This window comes from Miscanthus floridulus, chromosome 5, assembly GCF_019320115.1.
Source record: "Miscanthus floridulus cultivar M001 chromosome 5, ASM1932011v1, whole genome shotgun sequence".
NCBI classification, from domain to species: domain Eukaryota; kingdom Viridiplantae; phylum Streptophyta; class Magnoliopsida; order Poales; family Poaceae; genus Miscanthus; species Miscanthus floridulus.
The window spans coordinates 56,214,828-56,235,041 of record NC_089584.1 but is presented as its reverse complement, the minus strand read 5'-3'; the positions used below and the strand labels follow the sequence as shown (position 1 = coordinate 56,235,041).

The window sequence follows — 20,214 nt, the reverse complement described above, 5'->3', positions numbered from 1 at the left end:
CTCTCTTGGGACATCTAGCATGTCGGCCGGCTTCCAAGCGAAGATATCTTTGTTGTCCCGAAGAAAGTTGGTGAGCATGAGTTCCTATTTTGCTGAGAGGTGGGCGCTGATGTTGCCATTTTGGAGGGATCACCAGTGCCCAGATCGATTTGCTTGACATCGGCTTCTTTTGGTGGTGCGAGGATGCTGGGCTTTTTAGCCGGTATCTCTAGTTCTTCTGGGCTCATTTATGCGGCAATAGTGGCTATTTCTTTTCTACCATTGGTGGCTTGTGCTTTGGCTGCAATTTGAATTGCCTGAATGTCATAGTCAAAAGCACACTTCAAATCACTTCGAAGGGAAAGGACACCGTTAGGCCCTAGCATCTTAAGCAATAGGTACGGGTAATGCGGTATCGCCATGAATTTTGCTAGTGCTGGGCGCCTGAGGATTGCGTGATATGATGAATCGAAGTCTGCAACTTCAAACTTGATGAACTCTATTCGGTAGTTTGAGGGAGTTCCAAAAGTAACCAGTAGAGTGATTTGTCCAAGTGGTATGGCTGCCTTGCTGGGTACTATCCCATAAAAATGGGTGCTCGTTGGTGTAATCATCCCGGCGAGTTGTAGTCCCATCTTCCTTAGTGTTTCTGAAAAAATGATGTTGAGTCTAGCTCTCCCATCAATTAGTACTTTTGTGATAGTTATACCAGCGATAGTTGGATCTAGAACCAGTGGGTAATGGCCTGCATTTCCTACACTAGTCCATTGGTCTTCTCTTGAAAACTGGATTGGATACTGTGACCAATTGAGATATCTTGGAGTAGTCAGTTCTGCTGCCATGATGGTTCATAGAGCTAGCTTTTCTTGATGTTTGCTTCTAGAATCTAGGGCCCTAGCAAAGATCACTGCTACTGTCCCCTGGATTTTTGGAATCCCTTGTCTTCATGGTTGTCTTTATCTTTTTTTTGATTGTCTTCTTTAGTGTTTACCTTATTATCTCTTCTTGTGTATCGACCATTGAAGGTGTAGCAATTTCCGATGGTGTGATTTCCTTTAGGATGCCAGATGCAATGCATGTTTTCAATGTCATCATACCTTCTAGGTTTGGAAAACTTCCTTGATTTGTCAGCCACCACTACGGTGTTGTCTGGTCCATGTTTTCTTTCCTGATGTCTGATGTTTCGATGATTTTGCTTATCCAGGCTGTCTTGGTTGTTTCTATCTGAGAACCTTTCTCGTGTCTTCTCCTCTATAGTAATCATCTTTTCTACTGTGCGTCAGAATTCTTCATTGTTTCTTGGGTTTTCTTTGCAGAAGTCCTAAAATTGCCACCTAGCCATGATTCCGTGAGAGAAAGCCTTGATTACTTCTCGTTCGGTGATGTCATATACTTGAGCACGTAGTTCGCCAAATTGTCGATAGTAATTTCTGAGACTTTCGCCTCCTTTCTGCTTGAGTCCTTTTAATTCTGTGTGGGTGATGGGGTGCGTAATGATACCCACGAAATTTTCACAGAAAACTCTTTGCAAGTCCTCCCAATTTCTGATTGATCCTAGATTTATTTGTCAAACCTTTAGAGGGGCATGGTTTCTAGGGCCATGGGAAAGAACAAGGTCTTGATATCGTTGTCTCCTCTGGCTAGTTCAATCAACTATGAGTAAATCCTGAGCCACTGCCTTGGTTCGGTCTTGCCATCATATTTAGAGTGGTTGGATGGCTTGAACTTGTGAGGTAGTCGTATTGAAGCAAGTCTGTTTGCAAAACAGGGGAATCTATCATGCGTTCCGGCTTCTGTGTATTCTGATTCAGCACCTCCTTCTAGCCAACGATTGTCTTGGTGATAGTAGTTCTGCGGGGCTGTCTGAATAGGTACTTTGCTTTTGACCTTTCTTGGTTGTTTGACTCAGTAGTTTTGACTATGGTCCCTTCTACTTTCTCTATTGTGACTTCCACTTGGTCTGAGTCTCTCGAAAGCGGACTTCCTTTGATTTTGATCTTCCTGCCCATGAGATGTTGACCTAGTAGGTAGTCTTGAGTGGGTCCTTCCATCGTGTGTCCTTAGGGCTGTTGACCGGAGAAGGTTTTGGAGCTATTCCTGTCTTTCACTAGGATGTGAGGTCGCTCTGAGTTCTTCTAGTGCTTCTCGAATCCTATTGTAGGGTGTATTCGCCGCACGTCTTTCTTTGACTTCTTGCTCTGATTTTCTTCTATTGTACTCGGCCAGATCTAATTCATATCTAATCCAAGCTTCCTTGCGCTACCTAGCACGGCGTTGGCGTCCTTGTTTTAATTTGTTTCTTCTTTCTCTGGCTTGCTTTTGATTCTCGGTCTCACCATCGTGCCCTTGGATAAAGGGTGATATGTTGGACTCAGATTCATCCAATGACCTAATGTCTGGTGCTTCTGGGGGGACCAATGATGATCGAGGACGTCGAACCATGAATACTTCTCATGCGTAAATTGTTCTATTATTGGCGTCGGTTTCCACACTGTCGTAGTTGTTGATGACTTTAGTAGAGGCTTCAAGGTCGCAGATTGAGTCTCCTTCTTGGTAGGATAGAATTGTTGTTATTGTCGTGCTGACTAGTCGGGTACCACTATCCTCAGGAATAGAACCTGGCCAGTGGACGATGGAGTCTTGGGATGTTATAGTTAGTACGAGACCTTCCTGAGCTCCTTTTAGTGGCATTCTAAGCACTAGATCTAAGGATCCTTTGGGCCATGCCTGATAGATTTTTCCATGTTGTGGAGTCCAAATGGAAAAGGACCCGACTTCTTGAAAGGATTCTGAGTGTACTCTGAGTTGTATTCTTGATAGGCCGAAGCCACGTTCTAGAACCCTACCGGAAAAGAACTTGGTTTCTTGAAAGAACTCAGGTAAGACTCCATCTCGGATGCGGAGCCTGAGTTTGAGTTGGATGCGCAAAGCCACGAAATCTAAGTTGGATCGGACATCACGAGCTGCGCGAATCTTCCGGTGGGTTGATCTGTCGTAGTCGTCGAAATAGAAAGGTCTTCATGGTGATCCGAATCTTCGAGGAGACGGCTTTGGAGCTTGCCATCATCGCCCGCCTCGTAGATCCATGAACCGAAGATGAAGGTTGATCCCGTTGAGAAGATCATGTTGTCGAGGTCCGTCGAACTCTCGGATGCAAATTCGCCGAAAGCCCCTACCTGGCGCGCCAGCTGTCGATGTTTCACCATCGATAGCCTGCCACGGGGTACCCGGGGCAGTTTGTTTGGGCTTCAGCGTATGCAGAACTCGACGGTAAACGCAAGAGATAGTCGATTTATCCTAGTTCGGGCCCTCGACCATGATCGAGTAATAGCCCTACGTCCAGTCGGTGTTAGCCTTTGCAACATCAAACAAAAAGCAATACGAGATGCAATATCAGAACAAAGCAACTGCAATAATAGAACAAAGCTACTGCAATGCAAGATGCAAGATCAGAAAAAAGACTAATGCAAGAAAAGCAACATCAGAAAAAAGACTAATGCAACAGAGAAAAATTACTTGTTGCAATAGCAAGACAAGGCTACTTCAACAACAGAAACAAAAGCGCAATGTGAGATCTAACATCAGAAAAAGGGCTAATGCAACAAAGAAATATTACTTGTTACAACAGTAAAATAAGGCTACTACAGTAAATAAAAACAAAAGCGGAATGCAAGATGCAACATTAGAAAAAAGAGACTAATGCAACAAAAAAACATTACTTATTGCAACAACAAAACAAGCCTACTGCAACAGAGCTTGCCGGAACCCAAACCACCGCTATGTCTCTCAAATCCAGATCCAAAGGAGGAGAGCTCAGATCCAAAGGAGAAGGAGCGCTTAGATATGGGGACCTACCTCGTCGGAGCCGCCGTGGTCGTCCTCGTCTCTGGTGGGGGAGGGAGGGAGCACGGGCATGCAGGATGACAGCGAGCAGGTGCGACGTCCGTCTTGGGAGCGCAAGCAGGCTTGGGAGAGCGCCCACGGTGGTGCGACAGTGCGTGGGCGCGAGAGTGGACGCTAGGAGCGGAGGGAGCGGGGGAAGGGTTCACGGGATCGGAATGAGATGCGTCCAACGCGTGAGTCCAGGAATAATTATCATAAATTAATTTAAAGACATAACTGTGAATATTGTTCACTAAAAACTTGGTCAAATGTGAATCACTTTTCGTGGCACGTAATTCATAGTTACATTCTTTTTAGGACGGATGTACTTCACCCCCAAACTATAAAACCAGATTTTCTACCCTCTAAACTTTTCAAAACGGGTCAAATAATCCTCTCAAGCGGTTTTGGACGGTGGTTTTGCTAGAGTGACGATTGTTTTGTCTTTGTCTTTTTTTATTTTTTTCTACTGAATCTTTAAAAAATTATAGTAAATCTAAGAAAAATTATAAAATAAAAAATCTAATTTTGTTGGACTCCATATGAGTAGAGATATATATAGTGATCACATAGTATGCTTTAGTATAATTTTTTTGATATAGCTTTAGATCTATGTTTTTTTAATTAATTGGAATAATTCATAGCTGCAGCTTCTATGGTCCAACAAAAACTTTGTACTAAAGTATACCATATTATATGTTCACCGTATAGATCTACTCATGTGCAGTCGAACAAAATTGGATTTTCTATTTTATTATTTTTCTGTAATTTACTATGATTTTTTAAAGATTAAGCGAAAATAAATAAAAAAGAAAAAGATAAAACCATTTATAAAACCACCGTCTAGAACCGTTTGGGATTATTTGACCGGTATTGAAAAGTTTAGGGGAGACGATCGTTTTATAGTTTTGTGGTGAAGCAGTGAATACTTGAGGTTACGTTGATTTTTTTCTTAATTAAATCCGTTAGATTTTTGAAAAAAGAAAAAATTAAATCCGGTAGCTCCTTCGAACTAGTCTCCCCCGTCGATCAAGCAACTTCCCCCTTCTTCCTTGCCCACGTTCTCTGCTAGCACGCCCTCGCGTCCGCCGCTCCTCTCTTCGTCCTCCGGCTAATCCTATTCCGCCTCTGTGACCGCCCGTCGAATTTGTCCTCCCGTAGCGGATTGGAGCAGAGATCCATCGCCTGGCCTGCCGTGGAGTCAGTCTCGCCCCACCTGAGATGGCTTCGGGACTATCTCACGGGACTAGGATAGACGTAAGCATCGAGTCCATGGCGCGGCCGGTCGCCGTCGACCACCGCATCAGCATCCACTACTACTTCCGCATCGCCGACAACCTCCTCCGCCAGGTTCCCTGTGCTCGATCCCATCGCCTCATTGTGCTTGAGCTATTAGCTTTGCGTCTAATAGTGGTAGTAGCTCTGGATTCGAGCGCGCGTTTCGTTAACTATATTGTACCAATTTCTCTACAATTGCCCTAAGTACGGGTAGTTAGCTGGTTTATTGTGTTAATTCTGGCTTTTTATGTGCTGCCCGCAGGCTAATGTGTATCGAGAAGAGAAGAATGTTCTGGACCTCTACATCATCCTCCTGAGATACTCGAGGTGAGGTGTATACTGGAATCTTGTCAATTGCTTCTTAATATTATCAGCTTGGATGTTAAATGTTATCTCTGCTCATTGGCAGCTTGTTGCTTGAGACCATACCCAAACATCGCGATTACCATGCATTTAAGGCTAGAGAAAAGGAATTCCTGAAGAAAGGCCCACACAACTCTGAGGTATTGCCTTTTTTTTGTGACTTCTCTGAGGTTTTGCCTTGCTGAGCTTAGATCATCTCTTCTTTCTAGTGTTCATACTGTAGACAGCAAATTGTTATGCTGGAAAAAGTGAACAATGCGATACTTTCTTTTTTTTTTTTCTTGGAACATGCAAGCTATCGTGACTAGAATGCAGAATAAAACACTTCAGGATCACAGTGCGTTGTTGAACCCAAGCATAGTTTCCAGAAGTTATTTTTTGCTGAGTGATTAAAACTGTTTTCTGTTTTGTTGTAGAAAATTCTTGGTGTTGTCAATGAGCTAGTCCCTGAAGCCAGTTGTGCAGCAACAAATTGCCACCTGTAATATCAGGGGTGCAGATGAACCTAATGGTGTATATGGAACCTATGCTGCAAGTAGTGGGTTGGAGCACCATACCCCAGGCCCATATATGTCAAAGGCATGCACGTAATTGCTCTACACTTTACCTCCTTACTGTTTCAATCCATTATCAAAGGAAGGGACAATGTCCTCTAAACAGTTGCTTGTTCAAGGAATCTGGCTAATGTTTCCCTTGTTTTACAGTCATTCGCTGGAAACCCTAATAGACTACTGCAGAAACCGTTACCTGGTTCAAAGCATCAAGCAGCTACATCGCAGAGTATTCAACCTTATAGACATGCTATGAAACTGTAAGGCCCCACTTTGGCCTGATTATGTGTGTGATACAATCAACATAATTTTCCTAATGATGTAATTAGATGAGTACATATGGGATTTCAGGTTGAAAAGTTGGGGACAGCCATGTGTTTGCATAACTACAAAAGATCAGATGGGAATTGTTCACTGGCTTACCTTAATTATTTCAGTATCTTGATGGGATGTACATCGATTAGGACAATAGGGATTGCTTGACTACTATGACCGCTCATGGCAGCATTAAAACCACCTGTCCTCACTGCACTAGTTTGAGTTGAATTCTTAAATATTTTTAGAAACTAGGTGTGAATTGGGTCATTTTATTTGTGCACATAAAAAAAATAAAAAAAAGATCATAGATCAGAAATTGTCATATGTGCTAAAGAAATTATCACATGTACTTTGTAAGAATAGAAGTAGGACACAATGTTCTTAAAAGAGATCGACAATCTTTTTTTTTTTGCAGTGCACTTATGCTCATATTTTTTTCACAAATCTGCAACTGTGCATATTCTGACGTGTTTTGCATCTATTACTTCTAATTGCACTAGCATAATTTTGGAGAATAGCCCATATGATCCTATGGTCATATTTGCTTTTCATCCAATTTATTAATAATCTAACTGTGATTTTCCCTTGCTATCTTTATCAATCTCTTGATGATATTTTACAGCACATTGTCTAGGATTGGGTCGTGCAATGCACTTTGTTTGTGAAGCAAGTGCGATGTACTTTATGCTTGATTAACTTAGTCTGCTTTCCTTGCCTCCCTATGCACTTTGTTTCCTCTTATCCAGCTTTTCTCTAGAAATGTAATTCTGATTCTGATATGTATATGTATTACTACTTACACATATATGAGGATCTCTCCAGATAATTTCTTGCTTTCCTTTGATTGATATACATCTCCTCTCCTTATATTGGGAGACTTACTATATGCCTAAGCAAGATGGCTCATGACATACTATTATATATATTCATTTACCTTGCAAATGCAGACCTACCAACATGCTGTATCCAAAAGAGGAAACATTATCGAGACACTCAATACTAGGACCTAATGGGCTTCAGGGGAATCCGGGTCAATGGACAAGGCCTGTTACTGGTATCAGGGTATATCTATTTTGTTTTATTCTATTTACATTTCATTACGTATTTGGAGAGTATAGCAGTTAGCATTTGATTGACATTCGTATTTCATTAAATGCCTGCTGCAGATTGAGTATCCACATAATCCTGAATTAACCCAAAGTGACATTTCTAGGTGAGAACTTCGATAGTATTTAGCTTATTCTAAGAAAGTTGCTCCATTCTAACAGCTATATGGAGCTATGATACTTTCAGATGAAATGACCTTATCTTTTGCTTGCTTCTGCAGTTTTATGCCAACAATCTTCAACCAAGATGGTTTACGTGGTGCCAGTACAGCATCTCAGGTCCAAAGTGATGATAGGCTGTCTGTTCTCACTTGATGATGCCAGGTGGTCTTTACCAGTAGGACCAGCCTTGTTGTCTCCTGGTTTGGATGCAGAGTTCTCCCAGCTGAATATTAGACAACCTTCTCCCCCACCTGTCCTAGCTCAAGTGCATCCTGAGCATGAACCAATTCCTCCATCAAGAGTTGCTGATCCAAGACCAGGACTTGCTACCTCTGAAATCGGACGCTATCAGAATTTGCATGTGGTAAGTTCAAAATACAGTTTCCCTTTTCTTGTGCCCCAAGTTCACTATATTTAAGTGAATACTACCTCCATCCCTTTTTAAGTGTCGCCTAGATTTTCGTGTCAGTCAAACTTTCTTAAGTTCATCTAGATTTATAGGAAATATTAGTAACATTTATGTCTCCAAATAAGTGTATTATTAATCTAATGATACTTTTTACACACCATAAATATTAGTAATCTCTTGTATATATTTGGTTAAAGTTGAATACGTTTGACTCCTTGATATGTGAGAACAACACTTAAAAAGGGATTGTGGGAGTACATGAATACGATGGTTCTCTCTCTTATCTGATTCATTGTTGACTTTTTTGTCTAATGATTTGATTTTACCTATTTGTCAGCCAGTGGCATTAATGGAGTGTTTCCTGAGGGTCGCTGAGTTAAATACTGCAAAGAATTTGGAAACGTGTGGAATTCTTGCTGGTACTCTGGTATGTGCCTCCCTTAAAAGCAAACAAAAATAATGTTATACTTGGTTGCATCATTGACAATATATATTTTCGTAGAAAAAGAGAACCTTTTATGTGACGACATTGATAATTCCTAAGCAGAACCCCAACCCCAACTTGCTTGGGACTAAAAGGCTTTGTTGTTGTTGTTGTTGGCCTATTGGGTAACCAAGCAATCTGGAGTCTAGCAAACCATTTCACACAGCGCACAGGCACATTGCTTAAGCCAATAAGAAGAGAAGGAGGAGGGCGGGGTGGGGGGGGGGGGGGGGGGGGGGGGGGGGAGGGGGGTTTGGGCGGGAGGTTACCAATGCCATGGTTTTTGAGGCGTTGCGGCGTCCTGTGGCGCTGGGAGTACGCCTGGATGTCTAGGCAACATGGTGTAACTAAAAACCTGTGGCATCGTGCGGTGCCTGGGGTGCACCTCGATGCCTCAAAAACCATGACCTGGAGTTTGAGGAGGAAAGAGATGAATGAGACCTGGATGTTGAGCTGGCTTGGTGCAGAAGAGCTGGAGAGGGACATCAACGAGGTGCTGCAGCTTACAGACGAGGAAGTGGCTGGTGTCTGATTATAGAGTGAGGGGTGCCTGCAGATGGAGAGACTCCCAAATGGCAAGCATCCTTATATGCCAATGGGCATGGAAATCGGGGCTGAAATTTTCATCTCACATCCATGCGGCTAAAAAAACTCGACCTACGGGGGGTTATGACGGCCCCCGGGTTTCCCTTTAAGAAGAAGATCTTCTCACACAGATCGAGAAAACCCCCAACCCCCGCCCCCATCCTGATGCAGGAGGTGCCGTAACCCTGTGAGAACTGGGCCGGAGCCTTCCACTGCGCTTTGGCACTTGGGGACGGGCGAGGGGATTTTTTTAACCTCAGCCTGAAATCTGCTCCCACGGGGAGTCGAACCCAGGACCTGAGGAGTGCCGCTGGGTCACCTAACCGTTTGAGCTAGGCGCCCTGTGGCCACACCCATGCGGCTATCAGCTAAAAGCTACTCCAGTTGACATTTTTTCTGTTCAGCCCCTTGTAGCAGCCATTCCATGTTGGCTGCTCTGCCCATTCAGGACCATCAACCTTGTACATGCAAACCATGTAACTGAGGTCATTTTATGGCCTAACTTGCATGGCCAGGCGATAAGTGGAGTATACAGTATACTCATGGACTAATCAGCCTACATGGTTGTTTTGGCGAACACTGGATTGCATGGGTATAAGTTTGCGTGTTGCCGCAGTCTCCAAAATGTTGCATTTTCAGAAATATACTGGAACTATTTTTAATAATTATGCAGTGTCAAGCTACGAATGAAGAAGAAATATTTGAAGTTCAGGACAAAGGCTCCCTTTTGTCTCTTGGTTGGATTCATGTAAGTCCTGCACTTCGGTTTGGTTACTTTTTTTTTGTTCATCAAGTGAAAGGGTTATATGTGCTCCCTTGGACTTCAAGTATCTGGTTCTATCTTTTCTGCTGTATTTTATGATATATACAGAAGGATCAAGGATTATGTTGGCCCAGGTATTCCCTGCACAGTTGAGCAATCAGCTCACCAGCACACAGACACTGGCTGGAGGTAGAAGAAGGGGAGAGAACAGAGCACACAAACACAGCACAACACAAGTCTGAAACTCTGAAAGAGTGTTGCTCTGAACTGTTTTTCATTGCATTGGTCTAGCTTATATACATAAATCTACTAATCTAGTACCTCTACAAGGTACACTAGTACACCAACTACATGTACTACCAATACATGGCTGAGATCAGCCTCAACTACTAAGTATGGCTGATGTATGCCACTACTATATAGTGTACTAACTAGTACAAGGAGGTGATGGCCTATTGCCATACCTCGGCAGGAGTCAGCAGAGGCCAATGTATGGCTGATGTATGCCACTACTATATAGTATGGAGTGCGCCCAGTTGCCACATCTGCCAATGTCATTGGATGATTGGAACATAATACTATAGCTGGTTATTAACTTTGTTGCTACTTTTCTGTCATTCTTCGCAGACACGTCCAACACAGACCTGCTTCCTATCTTCCATTGATCTTCATAATCATTACGCATATCAGGTGAGCACTTCACCGTGTTTCCTACTTCCACTATAGCAGTTCGTGTTTTGTATTGTACTCAGCACTTTGTTGTCCTGTAACTGTTTTTGTAGCTAAAGCAAAGTTCTTTTTTAAAATTACATGGCAGTTTACTGTTCAACTTTGGCACAATGATTTAGAATTTTAAATGCATGATAGCAGTGCAGTTATCTTAATATCTGGATTATATTTACTAAATTGTCCCTGTCTCATTCTGCTTGTACTTTAGTTCGCTTGAAACTAGTGTCAGGAAGACTGACTTTCTCTAGGGGTCATGGCTCATCGGTCATGTTTGTTTTGTACTGTGGAGCTTAATTTATTCAATTTGGGATTCCATGTTAATCAGGCCTTTTATATGTGGCATTTTTCGCACCAACACATCTAGTTTTATTTGAAAAATCATAGTATCTTTTTGGTAAAATTAGTCAATTATATTTACCAGTGTTCGCCTACACGGCCGTGTAGACCGATTACTTGGCGTGTAATCGCTACTCGGTAGCCGAACGTGCAGTTTAGGCCATAAACGGTAGGTTACACGGGATCGCCGTGTAAACGGTAAAAAACGGCCGTGTAATCGGTCTACATGGCCGTGTAGGCGAACACTGGGTAATATTTTGAAAATAAATTATTTTCAAAATATTACCAATGTTTATGATGTGTAATAAGTACCATTAGATTAGTTGTGGAATATACTTTCATAATAAAATTATTTGAATATACAAATATTAATATTACTTTCTACATACTTAGTCAAACTTAAAAGAGTTTGACTCCTCGATAAGCGAGATGTGCACTTATTTTGGGATGGAGGGAGTATTTTATTAGGCACTTAGGCTATTAGGTCTAGCACTTAGGTTCTTAATTCTATATTATTGGACTAACCGTTGTTGTGTAATTCTATATTATCTATGTTATAGGAATATATACACAGGTTATTATAGTTATTTTTACAAATAAAGTAAAAACGAGTAATCCGTGTAAAACCGTGTACACGCCGTGTACACGGTCTAAACGCTACACGAGACCTCGCCGACTGTCTACCGTTTACCGTTTAGGAAAACATTGATATTTACGAATGCTTTACATACTGTTAGCATTCATGAATGCACCAACCCATATGACTAATGTTAATAACTTATCTTGAGAGCTTGTGTTTGAAGTTGAAGAACTTGACTGCACACTTTCTAGAATGTTATATATTTACGAATGGATGGGGTTTAGTACATTTGGGACTTGTGAAATGCTCTAGGATCCATCGTGGCTAAGCACTCAAGTCCTACACTGTTTGTTTCTGTATATTGCAAATGTTCTCTCCACTACATTTTAATGTTTCAGAATTATTTCAGCAAATTATTGTTTTCTTTGATTTGATCATGTGTTTGTCATCTTGGTGACAGATTATGCTACCGGAAGCGATTGCAATAGTTATGGCTCCTACGGATACAACAAGGTATTATTTTCATTGATGTTGCACCATCAATTTTTTGGTCATTGTAATCTGGCCTGCTAGCCAAGAAGAAAAGTCAATAACGCTAATCAGTACTTATCGATATACCATTGACGAAGGCTGATTTTTATCGATTTTTTGTTGTATTTATGCTGTAAATTATGTAGGATCTTGACTGAATAAAAGCCCTCTAAGGTAACCAATGTCGTTATATATCACCTTTTATTAGCTCTTGTTGCTGATAATTTTTAACTCTTTGGCCATATAAATTAAGTGAAGCTCAGCTGCATTTATTCCGTAGTCTCTTGTTTTTTCATAATTGTAGCCAAACCTGAAACCATTTGCAACAAATATGTGCTATCCTATTTGTGTAATCTTGTGATATAATTATGTTCTTATTTTTACTTTGAACAGAAAACATGGCATATTTCATCTCACGGAGCCATGTGGCATGGGCATGATCCATGATTGTGATGCGAGTGGATTCCACCCTCATGAGGAGCCCCTAGATGGGACACCAATCTATGAGCATTGCTCCCATGTATACATCAACCCGAATGTGAAGTTTGAGATGATTGACCTACGTGAAGCATGAGAAGCGATATAAACGACTGTTGCAGATTCCAAAAACCACAATGACTTGCACATACCTCTTCTGTTCCACTTCTGTGTACACAAGTTTTGTCTTGAAACGGCGGTTTTGTTTCTATGTCGCGGGAAGTGACAATCAATTTATAGTAATCAATTTATCATGATATGCAACATGGTGTGAAGGGGTGCTTATTTTTTTCTTGGCCCCTTTAATCGTTATTTTATCTTTTGTTTCTGTTTTGTTTTCTTTATTATACTATGATCATGTCTTTACAATGGGAACAAAATAATATCACAATAATTTAAGTTTGAACGTGTGTACAATTGGTAAAATGTAAAAACCAAATTTTGATTATGATGTGCCCAATATTCTGTTTTGCCCTCATAAAAAATATGTGTGATGGTTGACTGGCATAAACCCTCATAACATTAAGTCAAGAAAATACAAATTTAATACGTGTGACGATCGACTGTCATAAATCCTCACAGCATTGAAGTCAAGAAAATACAAATTTCATGATGGTCAACCATTACTACTTATTTTCCCGGCGGACATTCATGACGTCTCCCTCCACGAAAATTACACCATCACCAGGTTTGCATTAGCCTTATCATTACTGCAACACATCCATGAATGAGTCCCAACTGTTACATTATATTTCAAAATCAATAATGTCACATATACAAGACTTACAATCACATACACCCACTTAAGCGAGTACAAAATCTACACTAAATCACAGACATCCACACTTAAGTTTATGTTTTCCTGTTCAGCTATATGCATGTCTCCCTGTGCACAATCATGTCAATAAGAGACAAATATTACATATGGACTCCTTGTATCTGAAATGGATATGATGCTTATCAATCAGTTTACACTACCACAAAAAATCACATAAGCACAATTTTAAAAATGCAAAATAGAAATGATGTTTTCACGATGCATGAATACAAATCTAGTCGAGAGCCCGTGTGTTGCCATTAAAATAGACAAAAAAAAAAAAAAAACAATCCATCAATAAGGGATCCAACTCGAGGCTCACCTCGAGACCATACTCCGGTGGCTCACTGCGGATGATGTCCATGTCCAGATGACCACATGCACCAGGTCATGACCACCTGGGGCTGCGCCATTACGCACCCTGTCTCTGGAAGACGTGTTAGTAGCAAAAATGAGTAAATTCATAGACAATCTCGTACAAGCTAGTAGCAAAAACAAAGGCTCTTCAAAATGAGTAAATTCAAAATCTAATGCACAAATCTAGGGACCTAGATTATTTGAAAACATAGGAATGCATGTGTTTTTGAGGGGGCTTCTCCTTCGATTAGCATGATTTGGAGTGGGCTGAAGAATGAGCACAACCTCTGGAGCATGGCTGGGGCAAAGAAACTACAAGGGCTAGGACTAGCGCTTGCAGACTAGGTTTTTTTAGTTAACGTCGAGTCGTGTTTGTTCACTACGTGTTTGAACCATGAGTCTATGTAATTGCCTCACTCATATCTGGTCCCGTATGAGTGAGGATCCTGTTAGGGACCCCCTATTTTTCATCTCTATAATACAATGAAACGTAGCTCTCCTGTGTTTAAAAAAATATTCTTCCATTTTTCATACAAGATCCGATTAAATTTCAATGAACAAGGAAGGGGAAAGGCAGGAAAAGAAGGCCATTTTATTATTAAAAAAATGGAAAGAAGGTCAAACCAAAATTAGTTTCCCTTCACATCTTTCAGGTGTCAGTAAAAAAAAACTTTGACACTGAGACACTCGGAGTCAAACCTTCAACAAGAGAAAAAAAAATTCTGACTATTCACCTGAAGAACCTTATGTGCACCCTTTTGGCCCTCCCGAAAATGATACAGACACAATAGGTACAGATGTGATCTTCATCTCCTAGATTTTGAAAAAAGACATACGTCAACAGGTGAAGATTGCAAGAGCCAATTAGACACGTATAAACAGTCATCCAAAATGGAAATCAAACTAAGCAGATTGAAATTCCGAACCTATCGGAGTATCCGTGATCTCCATGGAGTATCCACCAACCAACTTGAGTAGGACCAACCTAGAGACAACTCACCTTTGGTACCCAACAGAGCGGAGTGTCCGTTAGGACCAACCTAGAGACAACTCACCTTAGTACCCAACAGAGCGGAGTGTCCGTCAGCAGGACGAAGTGTTCGACCATACACAAAGAGTGTGAGGTTTCTTAGCAAGTCTACCCAAGAGGCTACCCATAGCAAGTTTATAATCCTTTACCAAATAGTGTACAGTGGAGCCACAGTTAGATATCTCTTTCTAGGTTCCCAATGTAGACCTATATACACCCATATCCATTCTCGTTATCTCGATCGTCGATGTATCTCCTCAGACGCGTCTCTCTCACTCTTTCAGGAACCTCTCAAATAAGGATCGTGTAATTGTATAAGTCATCATCGTCAGCTACAAGAGTTAGGACGACAATGAATCAGGCAGACACCCCACTACTATAAACCCAATTTTGGATACTTATTCAGTTTCATTATGAGTTATGCATCTCATGTAGCTTTGGATAATAATCTTGTTCACCCTACACTTAGAGCCACTCATTAATCTAGTAGAAGCCTCCTATCTAACCAATGGGAACAGAAACGCTTAATTGTTTATTGCTTAGTTACTTAGCAATGATAGAAATCGAGCATGAGAAGGGAACTCATTCTCACACGTCTAGGATGCTACACTTGGATAATTAATCACTAAAACTGATGAGGGTACAACTTGACTTACTTCACTAAATTGGCTAAGGAATAATATCACTAAAAGCTATGAACTTGAATAACACAATGCTAACTTCGCTCATGCTAGCGGGTATGAAACAATCCTGATTTCCATGAAGGGAAATCCACAGATTTGAAAGATAACGTGATAGTCCCAGATGATCATTCCATCACATTATCAAATAAAAGTCGATATCACAGTCATACATCGAATACCTATCTTACAGAGAGTACAAATAGCAAGGTTTACTCATTATTACATCGCCACCTAGCGGAATCACATAGAGCACACAACATCTGGAATAGCATCAGGTAGAACGGCAGCGGATGTCGACTCCATCTTCACGAAACCAAACTTGAGCGCAAAAACAAGACCTCTAATCCTCCCAACTGTCTCCCTAGAAGTCGTACTCAGATTTGGAACCTACCAAACAATTATTAGTATGATTTGTACTGGCCACTGGCTCCCACCCTATGCTTTGCGTTTGCTTTGTGGTGGTAGAATGCAAGGGTAGAGCAAAAGGCCTATTTATGGTTGTAGTTTCCTATGTGAGTATGTCAAGTTTTAATAATAATTCATAAAGTTTTAACCCATCTCATCCACACATTCAACCATCCCATCACACAAATCTCACCACTCTCACACTCTCCAGGCGACAAGGACGACTCCCTCTCGTGCCTTGCCTCATCGGCCAAAGCCGAAAACCAACACCAAAACCTAGGGGGGAGAAGAAGAAAAGACTCCACTCACTAATCAAGGGAAGCATAGGTCATAGGAATGTCCATATCCACAGTCGTGACTTTGCGTATAGATCGATCAACTCTGCAGAGCGTGTACACTTGGAAATCCACAAGATCACCATCATTGGCGGTGTGCCCCGCCTAGGCTGATATCGACTGCCTCCCAACCAGTATGATGCCACCCTATCACTCAGCCTTGGGCCACCCCAGAGTCCACCGTCACACTGAGACTGTGAGACATAGTACCGGGCCCCTAGAGGTCACTACGTTATCTTAGGAGGGTGTGTGCCATGCGCCCGTACCTCCCTACACCTATCCACTTCCAACCCAATAGTAGTAGCACCATCTTAGTTGGTTGGGTAACCATCCCCCACCTGAATGGGATCAAGTGGTGTGCATGAAGGGTCCTATGATCCAGTTCTCTCGACATATCAGTCCTTAGGGGGACCAGATAGGATATCTTCTCAAGGGGATAACCGACACCCCGTGCCTCGATGACACCTTCATCCTAAGGCTTCATCCCACAAAGACACTCCACCCCGGGATCTACTCATCTCACATGCACCCGCCACAGGACCACTCATAGGGGATGCCCAGGTCGCATCCCCTCGGCAAGACTCGTCCAACAATTCATTGTAAGATCCTACCCAATTGACTCAACCCTCGCCACACACCAAAGTCGCATGCTAAGATCTCCCCGGTTATTACCACATTATCAGCACCATGTGCCTTAACCACTCAAAACAATCATCCACTAAGCATCACATCATAGATATAATGCATAGTAGAAGTAGTAGCAAGTAAGTAACCGAGCGTCTAACCTATCAGCGGGTGTGCAAGGGTATAGTTTGCGATAAGGTAAATGCTTACAAGCAATCTACCATGCTTATGATGTAGAGGTCATTTTTAGCCACGATAAGCGACTCCTATAGATGATCACAAGGAAGCAATAGAAGACCAAAAGATCCAAATGCACTCAAACATAAGCCTATGATGTAGAGCTCATTTTTAGAAAAAATTGGACACTAGTTTCATATTTTTCTGAGGTCAGATGAATTTACTATGAATTTTCTAAGTTTAAACCATTTTCTAAGAAAGAAAAAGAGTTGAATTAATTAGGTGCTGGCATGTGGCGCTTCCTGATTGGCTCATGACTCGGCAAAGGCTGACAAGTGGGACCAGGTCAATGGTCAACAGTCTTGGTCAATGGTCAATGGTTGACCGGGCTCGTACTTGGCCTAGCGGGCTGGATTTTGGTCGGGTTAGGCCAGTCTAGGCCGGGCCGGGCCAGACATGTGTTAGGCGCTAGGCTGGCCATGTGGCCTGGCTGGGCTCTTAGCAGGCTCGGGTCCACAGGGCTGGTTCATGATGGACTACAGCATGTGGGTCTATGGATTGTAGTCTTGGTCCACGATGGACCGCATCCATCCCTCCCTCTTGTCTCTTTGACTCACGTTAGACCAGGCACACGCCAGTCTAGGTAGGGGCACGACTGCTCCTTCTCCCTCCTGCAATGGCGTTCTCATCAGCGGTGAGCTCATGCGTCCACATGCTATGGTGGCTCAGTGGGGTAGCTAGGGATCTCCATGGCACTGTGGGGTTGTGGCGAACTCAATGAGAGGCTAAATACGGCAGCTAGGGGCTCTAAGCATCCGGTGATGGTGGCTCGGCGGCGCGAGGTTGATGGCAAAGGCACTTGGGATGTCAGCAAAAGTCTAGTGGGGCTTCTATGACTTCCTTACACCACTGTGTGCATAGCTAGGCCACTAGGCATGGCTCTAAGGGTTCTAGTGGGGCTAACCATAGCAGCAGCGGCTCAGTGGCGGCAGTGGGCTGTGATGAGGTGTCCATGGCCTCAATTGGTGCCAAAGGTGTCTCCTTTCCTTCGATTGGGGTGACATGTGAGCCAAAAGACTCGTCGGTGGTGACCAAAAAGCATGGGAGTCCGCACCGCAACAAGGCGCACGATGGAGCTTCAGCGAGCTTACGACTACAATGACCTAGGGCAAGGTAGGGGATTTTCGTTCAACCAGCTACATGGCAGGGTGTGCGGGATCACGGCGAAGCTCGATGGCTAGCCCTCATCATGCGAGGCAGCCAGAGTTAGCCAAAATATCTCTAGCATAGAGGCGACATCGGCACACGGCCACGCCGGTGTTGTAAGGGTGACTAGTGCTTCTAGGGTTCCTAAGCTAGCGCGGTTAGGGCTTTGCGTGTCCCATGGCAAGGCGAAGCTCGCTGTGGTGGTGGTTCTATCGCTACTGTCCTAGATCCACTAGAACGCAGCCTCACCGGGGTGGGGTATGGCCGCGGTGAGCATGAGTGCGTGTAGGTGCGCCAACGTGGGTGTTCCTAAGCCTAGTGGCTTGGCATCACTGTGTTCCAGCCATTTAGCGTGCGCGTGCTGCTAGGTGACAGCGAAAGGCGGCACCTTTGGCTCTTCTAAGGTGGAAGAACACAGTGGCGACCATGGCATGACGCGGTGGCAAGCATAGGAGAGTGGCATAGGGGCTCACTATGGTGGCGGGGTGGGTAGGACAGTGGTATGGTGGCAAGTCAAGGTAGTGTTGAGAGGTAGCAGTGCAGTGCCGACCCACGACAGTGATGAAGATGAACGACATCATCCTAGGCTCCAACGACCATGGGCAGCGCTTCGGCGACCTTGGCTCCCCTCCTTCTTCCTTCTCCTTCCCTCTCCTCCTCTTATCTAGCTTTGGCGTGGGTGTAGCAGTGCCGCTGGGTGGTGGTAGGGTGGAATAGGGCGCTAGGGTGCTGAGGGCTATGGTTTTATAGCAGGGCATGGCCATGGTAGGGTGGAAAATGGCGATAGGCGCTCGGGGGGCATGTGTAGGGTGATCGGGCACCCTGGGGTAGGGTTTTGAGCTTGGCGTAGGATTAGGGGCGGTCTCGCGCTCCCAATTTTGCATCCCCATCGGTCAAAAGGTGGAGGGGTGGCATTAGTAGCTGAGGCCATGGTGGTGATGTCATGTGGTGTGGGTGCGAGCTACGGGCGAGCATGAACATCGTGGATTATGGACGTAGTGCGCATCCATGCTTCTGTGGGCAATGGCCTGAGCACGGATGACTAGTGGGAGAGATTCCCTCCTAGCATCATTGCTCTACTTTGGCGCTAAAGCAGAGGGCAAAGGAAGGGGATGAAAAATGGGGCCCGCTCGTCAGCGGCAGCGGGGAAGACAATGGTGGCGGTGTGTCATGACATGATGCGGGTGTGGGCTGCTGCTGGGCCATGTGGGCGTGCACGTGTAGGCACGGGTATGGGTGAAGACATAGGCCAAGGCGCTGGGCCGGGTGTGGCTACTTGGCCGCCTGGGCTCCTTTCAGCCCTTTCCTTTTTTGCCATCTCCTTTTCCGTTTCTATTTCCTAATTTCCATACTAGGGTTCTATACTTGTACATGTGTATCCAATACTTGTGTACAAGTATTGGTAGGTCCTCTAAGTCCACTATGGTCCACATTCAGGCTAGAGCCTTGGAAGCACTCACACATCAATTTATATTTATGAAGTTGGTCATGTTGTTTAATTAAATGCAAATGTTCAACCTTCTACATTGGGTTCTACTTGTGCTACTATGAAGGTGGTTTCCTAATATGTACACTCACCATACATGGGTTTTGTTAGATAAAATTTTAAGTTTGGATTTTTGGATATTGGAAAACCTGGGTTGTTACAGTCCTCCTCCTCACAGGAATCTCATCCCGAGATTTAAGGTTTGACTCACCTTTCGAAGAGGTAGGGGTAGAGCATCCAAAGTTCTGACTCCTTCTCCCAAGTGACTTCTCATTTAGTGTGGTTGCTCCACTAAACCTTGCACATAGGTATGGTGGTGCTTCTAGTTTCCTTGTTGTCTCTATGGAGTATTTGTATCAGGTGTTCCTTGTACTCTAGAGTGTCTTGTAGGTTCAGTGCCTCTATCGGTACCTGCTCATCTGGTAGCTTCAAGCACTTGCGTAGCTATGACACGTGGAACACGTGGTGTACTCTTGTCAATTCCTCAGGCAATTCCAACTTATATGCCAGTTTGCTAATCCACTTAGAAATTTGATAAGGTCCTACATACCTTGGGGCCAA

The 20,214-nt window shown here is 43.3% G+C and overlaps 1 pseudogene; it reads left to right on the top strand.

Moving 5' to 3' along the window:
* Window positions 1-4,882: 4,882 nt before the first annotated feature.
* LOC136449988 (AMSH-like ubiquitin thioesterase 3) lies at window positions 4,883-12,855 on the top strand (annotated as a pseudogene).
* The last annotated feature ends 7,359 nt before the right edge of the window (window positions 12,856-20,214 follow it).